The sequence below is a fragment of the Bombina bombina genome, chromosome 11, assembly GCF_027579735.1.
Source record: "Bombina bombina isolate aBomBom1 chromosome 11, aBomBom1.pri, whole genome shotgun sequence".
Lineage (NCBI taxonomy): Eukaryota > Metazoa > Chordata > Amphibia > Anura > Bombinatoridae > Bombina > Bombina bombina.
In genome coordinates this window covers 129,737,705-129,759,046 of record NC_069509.1, presented here as the reverse complement: position 1 = coordinate 129,759,046, position 21,342 = coordinate 129,737,705, and the positions used below count along the sequence as shown (strand labels likewise).

At 37.8% G+C, this 21,342-nt stretch overlaps 1 long non-coding RNA gene across 1 annotated transcript; it reads left to right on the top strand.

The window, feature by feature from the left end:
- Positions 1 to 543: 543 nt before the first annotated feature.
- LOC128641771 (uncharacterized) lies at positions 544 to 18,859 on the top strand. Its single transcript, XR_008399585.1, has 2 exons — positions 544 to 600; positions 18,689 to 18,859. It is a non-coding gene; the product is annotated as an uncharacterized LOC128641771 (long non-coding RNA).
- Positions 18,860 to 21,342: the final 2,483 nt, after the last annotated feature.

The following is a 21,342-nucleotide window of genomic DNA, read 5'->3' as shown; positions in this document are numbered from 1 at the left end:
CTATTCTCCTTTTTTTTTTTTAAAGAAAACGAAAAACAGTCAATTTAAACTTTTTAACCAAATAAAACATTTAACTTGAATTTAACCTTTCCCAACAAGCAGCGAGGTAGTTTTTAAAGTATCAATATTGTTCCTTTATATTTTTTGGAAAGACACCTTTTTGATAATCGGAGAGAGCCTTATGATTCGGTTTGTTCTGCTATGAAATTTGGTCTAAAGAGCGCTGTGTATCTACCTTTGTTCATAATCCAATGAACCCAAACAAGAACAGTATTTAAACTTACACTCTGTACAAATCCATCAGGTTCACTTGCACTGAGACTGGCACATATATTGCAGAATATCTACAATATGCTAAAACATCCCTTTACCCTATTTATAAATACAGAGAATTGCAAAGCAATGTGCAACATGTTTCCTGCCCAAGAACCAATAGAGAAGGAAGTAAAACTCATGGGTTCATTAGTCAATGTACTCTGCAATGCTCTGCATTAACAATATATAATGCAACTTATAACAAATGTAACTACAGTCCAGATTGTCCAGCAAATTTCCAGTTTGAGAATTTACGAACTCTGAAATACAAACAGATTTGATATGGTATGTAACTACTGAGCAAAAACATAATCAGTGCCTTAGTATACATTACTACAGTTATAGCTGTATAATTTGTTTACATATATACATACACATATCTGTACTGTGTGCATGTATACACCAACATACCTCTATGTATACAGTAAAAATTCAAGTATTCCTAGATTTAAAGGGACAGTCTAGTATAAATTAAACTTTCATTATTCAGATAGGATTTTTAATTTTAATCAACTTTCCAATTTACTTTTATCATCAAATTTGCTTTTTTCTCTTGGTGTTCTTAGTTTAAACTAAACATAGGTAGGCTCATATGCTAATTTCTAAGCCTTTGAGGGCTGCCTCTTATCACATGCTTTTTAAATCTCTTTTCAACACAAAGAGACAGAAAGTACACGTGGGCCATATAGATAACACTGTGTTCAGGCACAAAAGGTTATTTAAGATTTAGCACAAACCAATGCTAAATACAAGACAATAGATAATAAACAGTCACAGTCATGTGATCAGGGGGCTGGAAGAAGGTTCCTAGATACAAGGTAATCACAAAGGTAAAAAGTGTATTCATATAACAGTGTTGGTTATGCAAAACTGGGGAATGGGTAATAAAGGGATTATCTATCTTTTAAAACAATAACAATTCTATGGTAGACTGTCCTTTTAAAGGGATATGAAACCCAAAACTGTAAGAATATATATAACCAACCAGCCTCCATCTTGTCTCTATTCCTTCATTTTGTATCTGCTCAGCCATTGTGAACTAATACTGACCTTTTACATGGCTAATTTACTTCTATTATTATTTTGTCTTTGTTCTCTTGGTATCTTTTGTTGAAAAGCAGGGGCGTATGCTTAAGAGCCGGACCATTTCTGGAGCGCTCTATGGCAGCAGTTTTGCAAGAATATTATCCATTTGCAGGAGCACTTTATGGCAGCACTAATTCCTGCCATGTAGTGCACAAGATGCCTACCTAGGTATCTCTTCAACACAGAACATCATGGGAACGAAGCAAATTTGATAATAGAAGTAAATTGGGGGGAAAAATTAAATGGTTTGCTTTGTCTGAATCACAAAAGAAAATGTTTGGATTTCAGATAAGTTTTTCTTTCTGCAGATTTCCAGTAGAACCATATTATAGCAGATTAACGCCTTGTTTGCTGCAACTGACTTTCAATAGTCAAGCTCCACCAACCACTTAACTTATCTGGAGCAGCCAATCCGGACTTGATGACATTGCTTACCGCTGTCATTGTCTTAATAAAAATGTAATTGTCTGGCTTCAGCAGAAATGATAAGTTAATAAACAGCAAAGCAGGGACATATATGTGGCAGGGTTAGGCATGTGAAGCCTGGCATGTGCTCTTTTAGTTTTCAGGACTGGAAAATCCACAATTAGAGGAAAAGGGGAAAAATGAATCATGAAAATATATTTCAAAGACTTTTTACAATGTATAATTAAGCATTTTGTATTACAATATGAAAGTACTTACTGTTATTATTTTTATTATCGGTTATTTGTAGAGCGCCAACAGATTCCACAGTGCTAGTCCGTTTAAAGGGATAGTCTAGTCAAAATTAAACTTTCATGATTTAGATAAAGCATGCAATTCTAAACAACTTTCTAATTTACTCCTATTATCAATTTGTCTTGGTAACTTTATTTGAAAAAGCAAGAATGTAAGCTTAGGAGCCAGCCCATTTCTCTTGTAAGATGTATCGAGTCCACGGATTCATCCATACTTGTGGGATATTTTCCTTCCTAACAGGAAGTGGCAAAGAGAGCACCCACAGTAGAGCTGTCTATATAGCTCCTCCCTTAGCTCCGCCCCCCGGTCATTCTCTTTGCCTGCTTAACTGCTAGGAAGGGTAAAGTGAGTGTGGTGACAAAAATGTTAGTTTTTATTTTCTCAAGCAAAAGTTTGTTATTTTAAATGGTACCGGTGTGTACTATTCACTCTCTGGCAGAAAAGGGATGAAGATTTCTGCAAGGAGGATAATGATCTTAGCACTTTGTAACTAAGATCCACTGCTGTTCTCACAAGAGCTGAAGAGTACAGGAAAACTTCAGTTGGGGGAACGGTTTGCAGGCTAAACTGCATTGAGGTATGTTCAGTCTATTTTTTTCTAGACAGACTGTGTTATTTCTAGAAAAGGCTGGCAATATCCCCATGAGGGAAGGGTAAGCTGTATTCAGAAATTTAATAGGAATCCCAGCTTGCATAAAGGGCTCATTAGTTACTGGTGACACTAATAGGAAAAAACATTTGTTTTTATTGCAAATATAACGTTTTTTGAGGGACTTTAAGGGGTCATTGTGGCTTGTTTAAGGGTTATTAACCCACATGGCTAGTTTAAGAAACACTCTGTTGTGTTTCTTTTAGGCCCCATAACATCGAGTGAGGTGGGAGGGGCCTATTTTCGCGCCTCAGTTTCTTTTCCTCAGAGACATCCAGCTGCTTCTCCAGAGGTTCCTACTGTGTTTGAGGGCTGTAAAGAAGGTTTTTTTCCCCACAAATCGTTCCTAAAGGGCAGGTAGGCGCCACAGAGCAGAGCTGTGGCAGGGTGCTGAACGTTTTTTTACCGGTTTTTGACGTTTTGTCAATCCGGTTTTTACATTAAGGGGTTAATTGTTTATTTGCATAGTTGTGCAAAGTTACTAAGGCTTTATGATGCTACTGTAAAAATTTCGTTGAGTTTACTGCTTTTTTACACTGTTTTGCAGAGTTTGTGCAGCTTTTTTTCTCTTAAAGGCACAGTACTGTTTTTTTCTAAGTATTATTTACTTTGATTAAAGTGTTTTCCAAGCTTGCTTGTTACATTACTAGCCTGTTTAACATGTCTGACACCAAGGAAACTCCTTGTTCAATGTGTTTAGAAGCCATTGTGGAACCCCTCTTAGAATGTGTCCCACTTGCACTGATATGTCTATAAATTATAAAGAGCATATTTTAGCACTTAAAAATATTGCAATAGATGATTCTCAGACAGAAGGAAATGAGGGTTTAACATCTAGCTCTCCCCAAGTGTCACAACCAGTAACGCCCGCACAAGTGACACCAAGTACCTCTAGTGCGTCTAATTCATTTACTTTACAAGACATGGCCACAGTTATGAATAAAACCCTCACAGAGGTTTTCTCTAAACTGCCTGGTTTACAAGGAAAGCGTGACAGCTCTGGGTTAAGAACAAATGCTGAGCCGTCTGATGGTAGCCGTATCCGATATACCCTCACAATGTTCTGAAGTGGGGGTAAGGTATTTGTTATCTGAGGGAGAAATTTCTGATTCAGGAAAGACGCTCCCTCAGACAGATTCTGATATGACGGCCTTTAAATTTAAACTTGAACACCTTTGCTTATTGCTCAGGGAGGTATTAGCGACTCTAGATGATTGTGACCCTATAGTGGTCCCAGAGAAATTGTGTAAAATGGACAAATAATTAGAGGTTCCTGTTTACACTGATGTTTTTCCAGTCCCTAAGAGTATTGCGAATACTGTTACTAAGGAGTGGGATAGACCAGGTATACCGTTCGCTCCCCCTCCTGTTTTTAAGAAAATGTTTCCCATATCTGTCACCGTACGGGACTCGTGGCAGACGGTTCCTAAGGTGGAAGGAGCTGTTTCTACTCTCGCTAAGCATACAACTATACCTATCAAAGACAGTTGTGCTTTCAAAGATCCTATGGATAAAAAATTAGAGGGTCTCCTAAAGAAAATTTTTGTTCATCAAGGTTTTCTTCTCCAACCTATTGCGTGCATCGTTCCTGTAACTACTGCAGCTGCTTTCTGGTTCGAGGCTCTAGAAGAGGCTCTTCAGATGGAGACTCCATTAGAGGATATTATTGATAGAATTAAGGCCCTTAAGTTGGCTAATTGTTTCATTACAGATGCCGCTTTCCAACTGGCTAAATTAGCGGCAAAGAATTCAGGTTTTGCCATTGTAGCACGCAGGGCGTTATGGCTTAAGTCCTGGTCTACTGATGTGTCATCAAAATCTAAACTTTTGAACATCCCTTTCAAAGGAAAGACCCTATTCGGGCCTGAACTGAAAGACATTATTTCAGACATCACTGGAGGGAAAGGCCATGCCCTCCCTCAGGATAAAACAAATAAAATGAGGACCAAACAAACTAATTTTCGTTCCTTTCGGAACTTCAAGAGTGGTCCCGCTTCAGCTTCCCCTGCTGCAAAGCAAGAGGGGAATTTTGTCCAATCCAAGTCAGTCTGGAGACCTAACCAGGCTTGGAACAAGGGTAAACAGGCCAAGAAGCCTGCAGCTGCCTCCATGACAGCATGAAGGTGTAGCCCCCGATCCGGGACCGGATCTAGTAGGGGGCAGACTCTCTCTCTTCTCTCAGGCTTGGGCAAGAGATGTTCACGATTCTTGGGCTTTAGAAATTGTGTCCCAGGGATATCTTCTGGACTTCAACGACTCCCCCCCCCAAGGGGGAGATTTCACATTTCTCAATTGTCTGCAAACCAGACAAAGAGAGAGGCGTTCTTACGCTGTGTAGAAGACCTACATACCATGGGAGTAATCCACCCAGTTCCAAAGGCGGAACAAGGGCTAGGGTTTAACTCAAACCTGTTTGTGGTTCCCAAAAAAGAGGGAACTTTCAGACCAATCTTGGATCTCAAAATTCTAAACAAATTCCTCAGAGTACCATCATTCAAGATGTAGACTATTCAGACTATTCTACCGTTGATCCAGGAAGGTCAATATATGACTACCGTAGACTTAAAGGATGCGTATCTACACATCCCTATTCACAGAGATCATCATCAATTCCTCAGATTCGTCTTTCTGGACAGGCATTACCAGTTTGTGGCCCTTCCCTTCGGGTTGGCCACGACTCCCAGAATTTTCACAAAGGTGCTAGGGTCCCTTTTGGCGGTTCTAAGACCGCGGGGCGTAGCAGTGACGCCTTATCTGGACGACATCTTGATTCAGGCGTCGACCTTCCAGCTAGCCAAGTCTCACACGGACATCGTGTTGGCTTTTCTGAGAACTCACGGGTGGAAGGTGAACATAAAAAACAGTTCTCTCTTCCCTCTCACAAGAGTTTCCTTCCTAGGAACTCTGATAGACTCGGTAGAAATGAAAATATTTCTGACGGAGGTCAGAAAATCAAAACTCTTAACCACTTGCCAAGCTCTTTATTCCATTCCTCAGCCATCAGTGGCTCAATGTATGGAGGTAATCGGACTCATGGTAGCGGCAATGGACATAGTTCCTTTTGCCCGCCTACACCTCAGACCACTGCAACTATGCATGCTCAAACAGTGGAATGGGGATTATGCAGATTTGTCTCCTCAACTGCATCTGGATCAGGAGACCAGAGATTCTCTTCTCTGGTGGTTGTCTCAGGACCACCTGTCTCAGGGAATTTGTTTCCGCAGGCCAGAGTGGCTCATAGTAACGACAGATGCCAGCCTGCTAGGCTGGGGTGCTCTCTGGAACTCCCTGAAAGCACAGGGCTTATGGTCTCAGGAGGAAACTCTACTCCCGATAAACATTCTAGAACTGAGAGCGATATTCAATGCGCTTCAGGCGTGGCCTCAGCTAGCTGCGGCCAAATTAATCAGATTTCAGTCGGACAACATCACAACTGTAGCTTAAATCAATCATCAAGGAGGAACACGGAGTTCTCTAGCGATGATGGAGGTAACCAAAATAATCCGATGGGCGGAGGATCACTCTTGCCATCTCTCAGCAATCCATATCCCAGGGGTAGAGAACTGGGAGGCGTATTTCCTAAGTCGTCAGACTTTTCATCCGGGGGAGTGGGAGCTCCATCCGGAGGTATTCGCCCCAGCTGACTCAGCTATGGGGCACACCAGAATTGGATCTGATGGAGTCCCGTCAAAATGCCAAACTTCCTTGTTACGGGTCCAGGTCCAGGGATCCCCAGGCGGTACTGATAGATGCTCTAGCAGTGCCCTGGTCCTTCAATCTGGCCTATGTATTTCCAGCATTTCCTCTCCTCCCACGTCTGGTTGCCAGAATCAAGCAGGAGAGAGCTTCGGTGATTCTAATAGCGCCTGCGTGGCCACGCAGGACTTAATATGCACACCTAGTGGACATGTCATCGGTTCCACCGTGGACTCTGCCAATGAGGCAGGACCTTCTAATCCAAGGTCCATTCACGCATCCAAATCTAATTTCTCTGAGTCTGACTGCTTGGAGATTGAACGCCTGATTCTATCAAAGCGTGGTTTCTCTGAGTCGGTCATTCACACCCTGATTCAAGCTAGAAAGCCTGTCACCAGGAAGATCTATCATAAGATTTGGTGCAAATATTTTTATTGGTGTGAATCCAAGGGTTACTCATGGAGTAAGATTAGGATTTCTAGAATATTGTCCTTTCTCCAAGAAGGATTGGAGAAGGGATTTTCAGCTAGTTCCTTAAAAAGGACAAATATCTGCTTTGTCTATACTTTTACACAAACGTCTGGCAGATGTCCCAGACGTTCAAGCGTTTAGTCAGGCCTTGGTCAGGATCAAGCCTGTATTTAAACCTGTTGCTCGCCATGGAACCTAAACTTAGTTCTTAAAGTTCTCCAAGGGGTTCCGTTTGAACCTATGCATTCCATAGATATTAAGCTTCTATCTTGGAAAGTTTTGTTTTTAGTAGCTATCTCTTCGGCTCGAAGAGTTTCTGAGTTATCTGCTTTGCAGTGTGATTCACCTTACCTTGTTTTCCAAGCAGATAAGGTGGTTTTGCGTACCAAACCTGGGTTTCTTCCTAAGGTTGTTTCTAATAGCAATATCAATCAGGAGATTGTTGTTCCTTCACTGTATCCTAATCCTTCATCAAAGAAGGAACATCTGTTGCACAATCTTGATGTGGTTCGTGCTTTAAAGTTCTACTTACAAGCAACTAAAGATTTCAGTCAAACATCTTCATTGTTTGTGGTTTATTCTGGTAAACGGAGAGGTCAAAAGGCTACGGCTACCTCTCTTTCCTTTTGGCTGAAAAGCATCATCCGTTTGGCTTATGAGACTGCTAGCCAGCAGCCTCCTGAAAAAATGACTGCTCATTCAACTAGAGCAGTGGCTTCCACATGGGCTTTTAAAAATGAGGCTTCTGTTGAACAGATTTGTAAGGCGGCGACTTGGTCTTCGCTTCATACTTTTTCCAAATTTTACAAATTCGATACTTTTGCTTCTTTGGAGGCTATTTTTGGGAGAAAGGTTCTACAAGCAGTGGTGCCTTCCGTTTAAGGTACCTGTCTTGTCCCTCCCTTCATCCATGTCCGAAAGCTTTGTTATTGGTATCCCACAAGTATGGATGAATCCGTGGACTCGATACATCTTACAAGAGAAAACATAATTTATGCTTACCTGATAAATGTATTTCTCTTGTGATGTATCGAGTCCACGGCCCACCCTGTTTATTTAAGACAGGCAGTATATTTTTATTTAAAAACTTCAGTCACCTCTACACCCTATAGTTTCTCCTTTTTCTTCCTAGCCTTCGGTCGAATGACTGGGGGGGCGGGGCTAAGGGAGGAGCTATATAGACAGCTCTGCTGTGGGTGCTCTCTTTGTCACTTCCTGTTAGGAAGGAGAATATCCCACAAGTATGGATGAATCCGTGGACTCGATACATCACGAGATAAATAAATTTATCAGGTAAGCATAAATTATGTTTTTTCGTTCAGCACCTGGGTAGCATTTGGTGTTTCAGGCACAATTGTACCTTATACTATCATTTATTCACAAAACAATTTAGCTGCTCATAAACTAGTTTTCTAATTATTAGGAGCATGAAACCCAAAATGCTTCTTGCTGGGAGCAAGCTGCTGATTGGTAGCTGCACGACACGTATATGCTTGTTGTTATTGGCTTACTGTTGTTGTGTTAAGCTAGCTCCCAGTAGAACATTGCTGCTTCTTCAACAATTAATACCAAGAGAATGAATCAACATTGATAATAGAAGTACATTGGAGAGTTGTTTAAAAATGTTTGTTACATCTGAGTCATGAAAGAACATTTTTGGTTTACATTTTCCTTTAAGAATCTGTGCATGACTTTAAGCACCTTCTGTTTTTGTGTATTTTTTGTTTTAAATTAGGGAACAAATCAAACTTTCAAACTATGGAACATGTCCATAAATTATGAATATTTGAATATTTATTATGATCGCAAATAAGTGTTGGGAAGTTAAAAAAAAATGTTAATAAATTATACAAAATCACAGGATAGGGTTAATTGCACAACAATTATATTAAATTTATACTATAAGTAAACCAAGAAATCCTGCATTCAAAGTCAGTTGTGATCAATAATGAATCAATCAATTGAATCAATCGCCACATTTTATTTCTACATTAGCTACTTATTTTTTCTTCTATAAACCTACACAAAAAAACCCTGAGAAAAACCTGCTCTAATAAGTTTTCATATGTTTACCTTATCTGACTATAAGTAACACTGAGGTAATGGAAATACAACATAAAAACTCAGCTGGTTTAAATCATTTAAACAGGGTTTCTTATAGAATGGAATATAGGAAAGAAAGCTAAAAAGTATTCAAGTTGTATTTGATAGTTTGCACATCAAAATTGTAAAGGATCGGAATAGACTCAATATTTAAGATTACAGAATATCCATTGGGCAAAAAAGGAAATGCATCATCCTGGGCAGAATGACATATAGGGGCCGATTTACTAATGTGCGGCCGGACATGATCTGCTGTCAGCATTTATCATTGCACATGCATTTCTAGTGAAATGCTTGTGCAATGCCGCCCCCATTAACATTCGCGGCCAATCGGCCGCTAGCAGGGGGTGCCAATCAATCCGAACGTATCCAATCGGGTTGATTGCTGTCCGCCACCTCAGAGGTGGCGGACGAGTTAAGGAGCAGTGGTCTTATGACCGCTGCTTCTTAACTTCCGCTTCAGCCGGTCCTGAAGCGGAGTGGGTCGGAAGCAGCATCCGCTGCTTCATAAATCAACCCCATAGTCTTCTAAAATCTATGCGCTCCATTTTTCAAATAATGGGTGAATAAGGTTCCTAACAAGGGAACCTGTTCTCCAGCTCTCAGGGGCAGCAAAACAGCATCCACTGCCTGCATTTAAAATGACAGTCTACCAAGGGTGTCCAAACTTTGCTCTCCAGAGGGTTTGGAACTACATTTCCCATGATGCTCAGCTAGATAAAATGCTGGCTGAGCATCATCGGAAATGTAGTTCCAAAACCTCTGGAGAGCAAAGTTTGGACACCCCACCTTAGTAATCTTAAAGTCTTACCTTAGATTAAGCTGCAAATAGCCTCCTGCACCCCTTTCTGTATCATACAGCAGGAAGGGTAAACAAGTTATTTGAAAAATAATATAGTTTCTGGCCACTTTTAAATGGCCCTCAAACTCCTCCCACTGATGTCTTGATCTGAGCTGCATATGGCGTCCAATCCCAAAAGTCTCACTAGTTGGATTCAGCAGACTGTCAATGCTATTCAGCAGAATGCCCAGATGCAGCTTGGGTCGTGACATCATCAGTGGGCGGAGTTTGGCAGCCATTTCAAAGAGGAAACTATATTCTTTTTAAAAAAACTTTATTACTATTCCTGCTGCATGATATAGAAAGGCGTGCAGGTGGTTATTTTCAGCTTAATCTAAGGTAAAACTTTAAGATGATTAATTAACATTGCAGAAACAAGTGCTTATGCAGCCACTCCCACTGCTCTTTCACAACCAACAGTTCAGGAGCAGGTCTAGTTAATAATCTCATGTCCGTGGTGATTTAACTCTGCATAAGAGGCCAGCAAGCAGCATCTTAAAGGGGCTTTAAACATTGGTTACTACTACTAGGGTTGCTAATGTTTTTTTAATAAAAAAGGGAGACTAAGGCAGACATCCCAACTTGCAAAAACTCATTTCAGGGATGTAGCTTCTCCCACTACTGCGCCGTCACCTCCTCCCAGTTATATATTGGACACCTTGAAACACTAAATAAGACAGAGATTTATCATTAAAGTAGCTTCCCACTAAAGTTGCATTAAGAAAAAAAGTAGCTATTGCACTACTACATACAACAAACCTATTTTCCAGTGATCGTACGCTTGTTGAATGGTCAAATAGTTTAGAATACAAAGTTTAATTACGTGCAGGAAATAAGGTAGTATTTGTGTTTTATTTTATTAAATTATCGGGGGGGGGGGGGCATTTTGGTTACTGATGCATGCTTTAAGGGTTCTATAACGCCCCAGCAACTAAAGGCATTCCTTAAAGAAACACTTTTCCGGATTTGGGCCACATTGGATCATAGTACTTGGAGTTTCAGTGAGATTGCACTCCATTTGCTGGCATCAGGGAGCCACTATTACAATCAGGGAGACTCCCTGAACTTCAGGGAGACTTGGGATGTCTGCTAAGGAATTTACAAATTTCATGTCGGAAATTGACCCATTATAAAATAGCTACTGAAAAAAGCACTCTATTGTGTAATTCAATAGATTTTAGTGCAACAAAATTCTTCATACAAATAATCGTCATTCATACAGTCTAGCTTAAAGGAATATAAAACCCCAAATTTTTATTTCTTGATCAAAATAGAACGCACAACTTTTCACTTTACTTCTAATTTGCTTTGTTCTTTTGGTACACTTTGTTGAAAAGTATACCTAGGTAGATTTAGGAGCTGGGAGCTAGCTGCTGATTGGTGGCTGCATATATATGCCTTTTGTTATAGGCTTACTGATATGTTCAGTTAACTCCCAGTAGTGCATTGCTGCTCCTTCCATAAAGCATACCAAGAGAATGAAGCAAAATTAATAAAAATGTATGCTCTATATCAGGGGTCGCCAACCTTTCGGACCTCAGGGACCACTAAACTCACAATTTTGAATCCCGTGGACCACTAACATGATTTTTTTTTAAAAAGGTACAAACCTCTATATATATATATATATATATATACACACATACTGTACATACACACACATACTGTACATAACTAGTATAACCATAGCTAAGTTTACATTATATATATATATTTACACATTTTTAAGAATTATTTTTTGGAATTAACTAACTGAATAACAGAACTGAGAGAATACTTCCAAATGACAGATGAAGGGTGAGTGCCAAATTTTGAGCTGGAAACAGAGAGGCAGAAAGTGGGAAAAAAATAATAATGTTAAAAAGGACCACAAGACTTCCAAGTTACCTTCCCAGTTAGGAATTATTCAAAACTACTTATGATCATGGTCAGACATTGGAGTCATAAATTAAGTTTATATCAGAAAGTTCTCAATATGGATGTGAGCTAACCACTACTGATGGTACTGGCAATTACTATAATACTGGTGGGATATAACTGATCTGCTAGTTGGCAATTACTGGAATTCAGGTGGAATGGAAATTATTAGAACAACAAATAATTATTATTTAATTTTAAAAAAAAGAAGATGGAGGGGAGGAAGACAAACAGTGATGTAAGTCCATCTGAAGGAATTAGGAAAACTACTACAAAGAGACAGGTAAAGGGAAGAAAATAAATGAAATATAAGAGAGAAAGATTTTCTTTTTTATACACTTTAATTCCACTATTTCAAGCCAAGACTATACCAACCTCTGTTGACTTTAAAATGGAAGCATCTTTCTCTGAGCAGCACGCCGGGCGGGAGGAGTTAAAAATACAATCTAGCTACGGAAGTTACACAGTAGTACGCAACATGCGTAGTGAGATTGTAATTTAACTTCTCTGTCGGTTTTCACTGATGTCCAGCCATGCACTGTAGGGAGTTGTGGCACGACAGGGGTGATACCATCAGACGAGATTCATTCCTGATTGATGGTGTCAAGGACCACCAATATCTTCTCGTGGACCACCAGTGGTCCATGGACCACTGGTTGGCGACCGCTGCTCTATATGAATCATAAAAGAAAAAAGTTGGGTTTCATGTTGCTTTAATAACTTCTATACCTTTCTGCAAATCCATGAATTCTATTTCTCAGTTAAGGCACAGTGGGAATACAGACATCAAAACTGTAAGATTCATTAAAATTATTAACTAAAGAGTACAAGAGTACAATATTACATGTTTTAAAGGGACATGAATGATACCCAAATGTTTAACCACATGAAAGTGATGCAGCATAAATGTAAAAAGCTGAAAATATCACCTGAACATCTTTATGTAAAAAAGGAAGATATTTTACCTCAAATTTCCTCAGTATTCATACCCCACTGTAAAGAGACTTTAAGCAGCCAGTCAGGATACTTGTCCCAGGACTTGCTAGGGAGTGTGCATCTGTCATGTGCAGGCACAGTCATGTTATTTTCCTATTCAGTTTAAGCAAGTTCTATGAAATCTCATGTAATTTCAGTGAAATCTCATGAGATTACAGAAAATACAAAGCATTACCTCATCACTGCTGATGCTGATTGGCTATTGTTTTTTTGTTTTGTTTTTTTCTTTCATCTTGCAGCTGGACAGTAGCTGAAGTATAACTGTTTACACAGCACTTACTCTGGTGAGCTGAATACATTTTCAGGCAAAATATCTTCTTTTTTACATAGAGATATTCAGGTGATATTTTCTTGTCAGCTTTTTACAGTTATGCTGCATCACTTTCAAGTGATTTAGCATATGAGTATTATGTCCCTTTAAATAAAGATTTTACATGTTGTAAAAAATGAGGGAGAATAATGTTTTAAGAGCAGATAAATAAGGGAGCTCGGGAGACTGTAGAAAAGTTTAGTAAAATAAGGGTGATCCATGGAAATAAAGGAAGGTGGGCAACCCTATTACTAGTCTTACTATCAATTTCCCTCCTGGGCATGCAGAGAAACACGTGAACTCCATCTTACATCTCATCATTGGCTCTGTACTCAATTAATCTAGCCTGCTGATTAGCATTACACATACCCAATATTCCGAGCTGCCTATGGAATATACTTTAGGCTTGGTTACAAGTGGAGTGATAAATTATCACGTAAGACTCCCATAGGAGCCTATGGAAGCACGCTCTTGTGAGCGCAATGCTTCCCAGTGATGCGAACACGAGGTCCCGTTTGCATTGCTGAAAACTTGTAATACCGGTATTACACAGTGGAGCGCAAATATCACTTTCATCAAAGCTATATTTAGCGTTCCAATTGAAATCTGGTCCTAATTTGTGCAGCAAAATAAACCAGAAGTATGAACCTCTGATACCTAAGTTATCTATTTTCTGGATCAGTTTTCATGTTCTCAGGTTAACCCTATCCATCTCAGACGTTTTTTTTTTTTTGTTTTTTTTTTTGTTTTTTAAATCAAGTTAATATTTCTAACTTAGTTATTCAAATCCTCTACCCAGGTGCTTAAAGGGACATGAAACCCCAATTTTTTTCTTTCATGGTTTAGAAAGAGCATGCAATTTTAAACAACTTTCTAATTAATTTCTATTATCTAATCTGTTTAATTTTGTTGATATGCTTTGCTGAAAAGCATATCTAGATATGCTCAGTAGCTGCTGATTGGTTGCTGCACATAGATGCCTCTTGTGATTGGCTCACCCATGTGTATTGCTATTCCTTCAACAAAGGATATCTAAAAAATGAAGCAAAATATATCATAGAAGTAAATTGGAATGTTGTTTCAAATTGTATTCTCTATCTGAATCATGACAGAATTTTGTTTGGGTTTAGTGTCCCTTTAACTTGAAACAAACTGAGCAAGAGGTAGACTAAACCTGAATATGTGTAATCATTGTTGTTATTGTATACATATTCATACACATGCATCTTGCACTATAAATGTAATAAATCTTCCTCTTACTTCTGCTCCCGCATCTTATCTCTACACAGCAGAACAGTTTGCAATAAACCCACCTTTATTCTTGTGTTGTGTGGTGATATAGATAGCTACACCCTACAACAGATACACAATTTGTAAAGTAAGAATTCTACTCACAAGACAGAGAGAAACGTAGCAGTGACTTGCTAATCATTTATTTACTTTGTTGCTATAGCAAAGAAGATTGTAGTAAGTTGAGTTTTAATTGCTTATTAAAGGGACAGCATACAGTCATTTTTCTCCCCCTTCCCCCTGTTTCTGATGATCCCTTTCACATGCAGGAGTGTATCACATTGTGTACAAATGGCTCTTATACCTTTTATTTTGTCATTTGAAATAGCTGCTTTTGCATGTTGAAACTGTCTCCTATACTGAAATTTTAAAGGGGTACTAAAACCAATTTTTTTTCATGATTCAGATAGAACATGCAATTTTATGTAACTTTCTAATTTATTCCTATTATCAATTTTTCTTTGTTCTCTTTATTAAGAAAAAAAACAGGAATCTAAGCTTAGGAGCCAACCCATTTTTGGTTCAACACCCTTGGTAGCGCTTGCTGATTGGTGGCTACATTTTAGAAAGCGCTACCCAGGTGCTGAACCAAAAATGGGCTGGCTCCTAAGCTTAGATTCCTGCATTTTAAACCTTTTTCTAATGATACAATTTATAGATCTAGCACAACTCTAGATCAAACTCCACTGAAACTTAGCTTTCAGTTGTTGATCCCCAGCAGTGTTAAAGGGATATGGAACCCAATTTATTTTCTTCCATGATTCAGATTGAGCATCAATGTAAGCTTAGGAGCCAGCTAAATGTAGCCACCAATCAGGAAGTTCTACCCAAGGTACCGAACCAAAAGCGAATGCGCAATCACAATCGTAATTTACTCTAGAATGATTACCGTGACGTCAGAGCTCTGGTTAACTGTAACACAAGTCAAAAAAGTGTCACACAACACATCAAAAATACATCTAAAAGTACAGTTGCACTCATAATAACACTGTCTAATAAAAATTATTTTAAAAAGATTGCATTAAAACGTTAGAAGGGCTCAAAGATATGAGGCCTCAGGTGTTAGAAAAAAAAGAAATACAAAGGGCCTTACGATAGAGATACATACATGTATGTAAATAGATAGATAGATAGATAGATAGATAGATAAGATAGATAGATAGATAAGTAGATATGATATAGATAGATAGATAGATAGATAGATAGATAAAGTAGATATGATAGATAGATAGATTATAGATAGATTATAGAGAGAGAGAGAGAGAGAGAGAGAGAGAGCGATTGACAGACAGACAGACAGACAGACAGACAGACAGGGAGAAATAGATAGATAGATAGATAGATAGATAGATAGACCAGATAGATAGATAGATATAGAGAGATAGACAGACAGACAGGGAGAGATAGATAGATAGATAGATAGATAGATAGATAGATAGATAGATAAGATAGATAGATAGATAGATAGATAGATAGATAGATAGATAAGTAGATATGATATATATAGATAGATAAAGTAGATATGATAGATAGATAGATAGATAGATAGATAGATAGATATGATAGATAGATAGATGATAGATAGATAGATAGATAAGATAGATTATAGATAGAGAGAGAGAGAGATAGACAGACAGGGAGAAATAGATAGATAGATAGATAGATAGATAGATAGATAGATAGATAGATATAGAAATATAGACAGACAGACAGGGAGAGATAGATAGATAGATAGATAAGATAAGATAAGATAAGATAGATAAGTAGATATGATATAGATAGATAAAGTCGATATGATAGATAGATAGATAGATAGATAGATAGATAGATAAGTAGATATGATAGATAGATAGATAGATAGATAGATAGATAGATAGATAGATAGATAGACCAGATAGATAGACAGACAGACAGGGAGAGATAGATAGATAAATAGACAGAGAGATAGATAGATAGATAGATAGATAGATAGATACAGACAGACAGGGAGAGATAGATAGATAAGATAGATAGATAGATAGATAGATAAGTAGATATGATATAGATAGATAGATAGATAAAGTCAATATGATAGATAGATAAGATAGATATATAGATAGATAAGATCGATCGATAGATAGATAGATAGACAGACAGGGAGAGATAGATAAATAGACAGACAGAAAGACAGATAGAGAGAGATAGATAGATGATAGATAGATAGATAGATAGATAGATAGATAGACAGACAGACAGGGAGAGATAGATAGACAGACAGACAGATAAAGATAGATGGATAGATAGATAGATAAATAGACAGACAGATAAAGAGAGATAGATAGATAGATAGATAGATAGATAGATAGATAAATAGACAGATAGAGAAAGATAGATAGATAGATAGATAAATAGACAGATAGAGAAAGATAGATAGATAGATAGATAGATAGATATTGTGTGCATATGTTGCCTTTTCTCCCTCCAGTCTGCAGCATTATGATTTGTGTATGGGGTAGGGACATCCTTGCTTCTCACTGCCTTGAGCCAGGTCAGGACCAGTCTTGCCCCACTCAGGTGCTTGTTATTTTGAGGGACTGTGACGTCACATGGTGATGAGCAATAAACGGTTATTTTTTATTTAAATTTGAACTTCAGTAGCTTCTGTTTTTTATTATTACATTAAATTGTTTACACTGCTTAATGACAACCAATTTATAAACTTCAGTGACACAAGGGTGTTACAAACTGTAAATGTTTTTGTAAATCTAATTAGTATATTATACTTAGTTTTGGTGTATGGATTATTATTATCATTTATTTGTATAGCGCCGCCAAATTCCGTAGCACTGGGTTAAGCTGTTCTGCCTTAAAATGCCCTGGCCTATTTTTGGTCCCAGTTTTTTTTTCATGATTCAGACAGATCATGCAATTTTAAACAACTTTCTAATTTGCTTCTATCAATAGATTTTCTTTGTTCTTTTGGTATCTTCTTTGAAAAGCAGGGATGTAAAGCTCAGGAGCGTGCACAGAGCACTATGGCAGCAGTTTTGGAAGAATGGTATCCATTTGCAAGAACACTAGATGGCAGCACCATTTAATTCCATGTAGTGCTCCAGACCTCTACTTAGGTATCTCTTCAACAATGAATACCATGGGGACGAAGCACATTTGATAATAATAGTAATAAATTGGAATTTTTATGGGTTTCATTTTCCTTTAAACTCATTGCTCAGGATGCATGCACACTCCAGATGCCAACAGAAGCAAGTCAATTTGATAATAGAAATACATTGACAAGTTGTTTAAAACAACATTCTCTGAAAAATTAGTTTTATTTGGACTTTTACCTACCTTAAAAGTCACTTTTATATGCACACCATATATCACCAATCAAGCACTGCATTGCAAAAAATCTGTATACAACAATGAATCTTTTTAAAATATTTAATGCTATGATTTTGTTTATAAAGGTTTGAAAATTGAATACAGTTCACCTCTTGAAAAGCCTAGTGGCATTCATGTTTATCACCTATTTTTTTGTGACCAATTAGCAGACATCCTAAGTCTCCCTGATTGTAATAGCGGCTCCCTGATGCCAGCAAATCGAATGCAATCTCCCTGAAACTCCAAGTACCATGATCCAATGTGGCCCAAATCCGGAAAAGTGTTTCTTTAAGGAATGCCTTTAGTTGCTGGGACGTTATAGAAACCTCAAAGCATGCACCAGTAACCAAAAAGCCCCCCACTTATTCTAATAAAATAAAAACACAAATACTACCTTATTCACTGCACGTAATTAAACTTCAGAGTCTAAAATATTTAAGCATTCAACAAGCGTACGATCACTAGAAGATAGGTTTGTTGTATGTGGTTGTCCAAAAAAGCTACTTTTTTAATGTGACTTTAGTGGGAAGCTACTTTAATGATAAGTCTCTATCTTATTTTGGGTTTTAAGATGTCCAATATATAACTGGGGGGGGGGGGGGCTATTGCAGTAGCGGGTGAACCCACCTCCCTGAAATTAGTTTTTGCAGGTTGGGATGTCTGAATTAGAGACAGATATAAATGCGCGTGTGCTTTGCTAAAACCAATCCCTGCTTAAAATATTGCAGGGTCACTATATCTTGAGGTATTATATAACAAAAGCAGGCAAGTTAAAAAAAAGAATATATAATGAAATTGTGTGTGTGGGGGGGGATTTATTTTATTTTATTTCAAAGAGCTTTATTATATATAAGTGAAATACAACAAATGGTATGAGCAAGCACATTTGAATTCCAAAGGAAAAGTAAAGTAATAATGCTTTTGTTTTCAGACTTCTGTGTACATAGAAGACCAAAAGTTCTTGAGGAAGATGAGATGTAAAATGGATGTCCATCCAGGAACTCATACCCGGTTCAAAAGTCTGTGCTTACTCCATGTTGATAGCTCTGCATGTTTTCTGTTTTACTCTTAGTTTTCCAAATAAACTTTATAACAACAAGAATTTGATATAGTCCTAGATGTTTGTACATTATAAACAGCACGCTATTTGCACGTACATGACTTAACTAACAAGGGTATCTGATGTTATCACTCAGGGTTGTGTTAACATATTATACAGTAGATCATTAGGGGGTAAATATTTAGATTCTGAAGAAAGGAGAAGTAAACAAACAGTAAGGCAATGAAACTGTGTTTTATTGTCAAACCTGTATGAACTTGTCAATGGGGGAAACCATGTCTGACTTACTTTATCACCTCACCACTTCTCTTCAATCCTTAAACGAACATGAAACATATTTTTTTTTCTTTCATGATTCAGATAAAGGGGCCGATTTATCAAATATCTGTCCAACATGAGCCGCTCAGCGCATCATGTCCGACAGACATCGTAGAATGCCAACAGCATACGCTGTCAGCATTTATCATTGCCCAAGCAGTTCTGGTGAACTGCTTGTGCAATGCCACCCTCTGGAGATTCACGGCCAATCAGCCGCTAGCAGGGGGTGTCAATCAACCCAATCGTATGTGTCAATCAACCTCAGAAGGCTCGCACGGAAACAGGGGCCATTCAGCCCTTGATAAATCGGCCCCAAAGCATCTAATTTTATACAAATTTCACATGTATTTCTGTTATCTAATTTGCTTGGTTCACTCTTTTTTTGGAAAGCAAATCTAGGTAGGCCCAGTAGTGGCACTGAACTACTGCGAGCTGACTGCTGATTGACATTGGCTCACCTTATGTGTTCAGCCAGCTCCAGTCCAAGTAATAAATTTCTGCTTCTTCCACAAAGAAGAATGAAGAAAAGAGAATGAAGCAAATTTGATAACAAAAGTTAATTAGAAATGGATGAAAACTTTTGGTTTTCATGTTACTTTAAAATGATCTAAAGCTGTCCAATCTGGCAAGATTATCTAACAAGTCTCGCCAGTACCGTGAGATCCTCCGATAATATTAGAAAGGTAAACGTTTGCTTGACAGCTATTTATCTCCCTTTTATGCTATTTATGCTCAAAAAAAATACCCCAAATATTTTGCACAATTTCTCTATATTCAGGTGAGTTTGTGATCATCAGACTGCACAGGTCTAAGACAAAGCTTCCCAGCCATCTTGCCATTTGAAGATAGTAAAATAGGTGATATTCATTACAAATGTGCGATTCGTTTCGGATCGATTCGGAAATTCGGCCGAATTCGTAAAATTCGGGATTCGGATCGTTTCGAATTTCCGAATTAAAATAGTGCCGAATCTAACAAATAAATCCGAATAAGTTCGGATTTATTCGGATTTATTCGGTAGATTCGGATGGCCATGGATTACACTAGTATTGTACAGTATATTAGGTTATATCACTCTGCTATGGGTTACACCTAATATACTGTACATAATACTAGTCTAATCCCACCTAACACTCTCCGAAATTCCGAATTTCCGAACCGAATTGAATCGAACCGAATTTATTGGAATCCGAATGAATCCGAAATGAATTGATTCAAATTGAATCGATACGCCATGCACATGTCTAATATTCATGTTAAAGGGATATAATGTGCATGATCTCATTTCAGTTTTGAATATAATAATTTTTAGTATTATACTTCTATTAACAAAAATACTTTTAGTATAATTCATCACTGTCTGGTGCACCAGCATTCAAACGCCAAGCCTGTTTGGAGGGTCAGCTGTGGCTTATATAATGCAAATAAAGTCATCTCTGATATGATAAATCCGACAGTGTTTAAATAAGGGTGCAGAGGACATGTGCCACATATGTGAGTATTGAAATGGTGATAGTTTTTACTAAAAGCATCTTTACTAAAATAAATATATTGCAAAAGTGCTTTTATTCAAAACTGTAACATTGTTGACTATTATGTCCCTTTAAATGTTAATTATGTTCCTTTAAATGTTAATTATCTCTCCACTAATCACAGCCATATGTGACTATAAGATTTGTACATAGAGCTTTATTATTTTTATTTTATATTCTATATTATTTTATGTTTACAACGGCTAGAAACTTATCTTATTGTAAGGAAACCCTTACATTTAACAGAATGCTTTTAATACAAGAAAGGTTAAACCAAGGTTAATCTCCTTTCCCAGCATTACAGAAAACAAGCTGGAGTCTCACCTCATCCCCAAACCCTTCTCTTGCAAGAATAAACCATAAATAAATCATGCATGGTAGTCCAAGTTCATCATACATACACAAACATTAAACACTTTTAAATGTTAATATAAAATGATAAATAGTATATATAAAAAAAAAACTCTGCAATATACTTTCATTATTTATTTTGTCTCCTTTTCCTGCAATTCCATTCTGAAATTGTGTGCTTTTCAATTTCTGTTAGAAATGGAAGCGCAGAACACTGTTATATTCCACACAGCCATTGGCTGCACACTCTAGTGACCTATTTATAACTGTCTCTAATTGGCCACATCAGAAAAGGTTACGTAAGTTACAACATGGCAGCTTCCA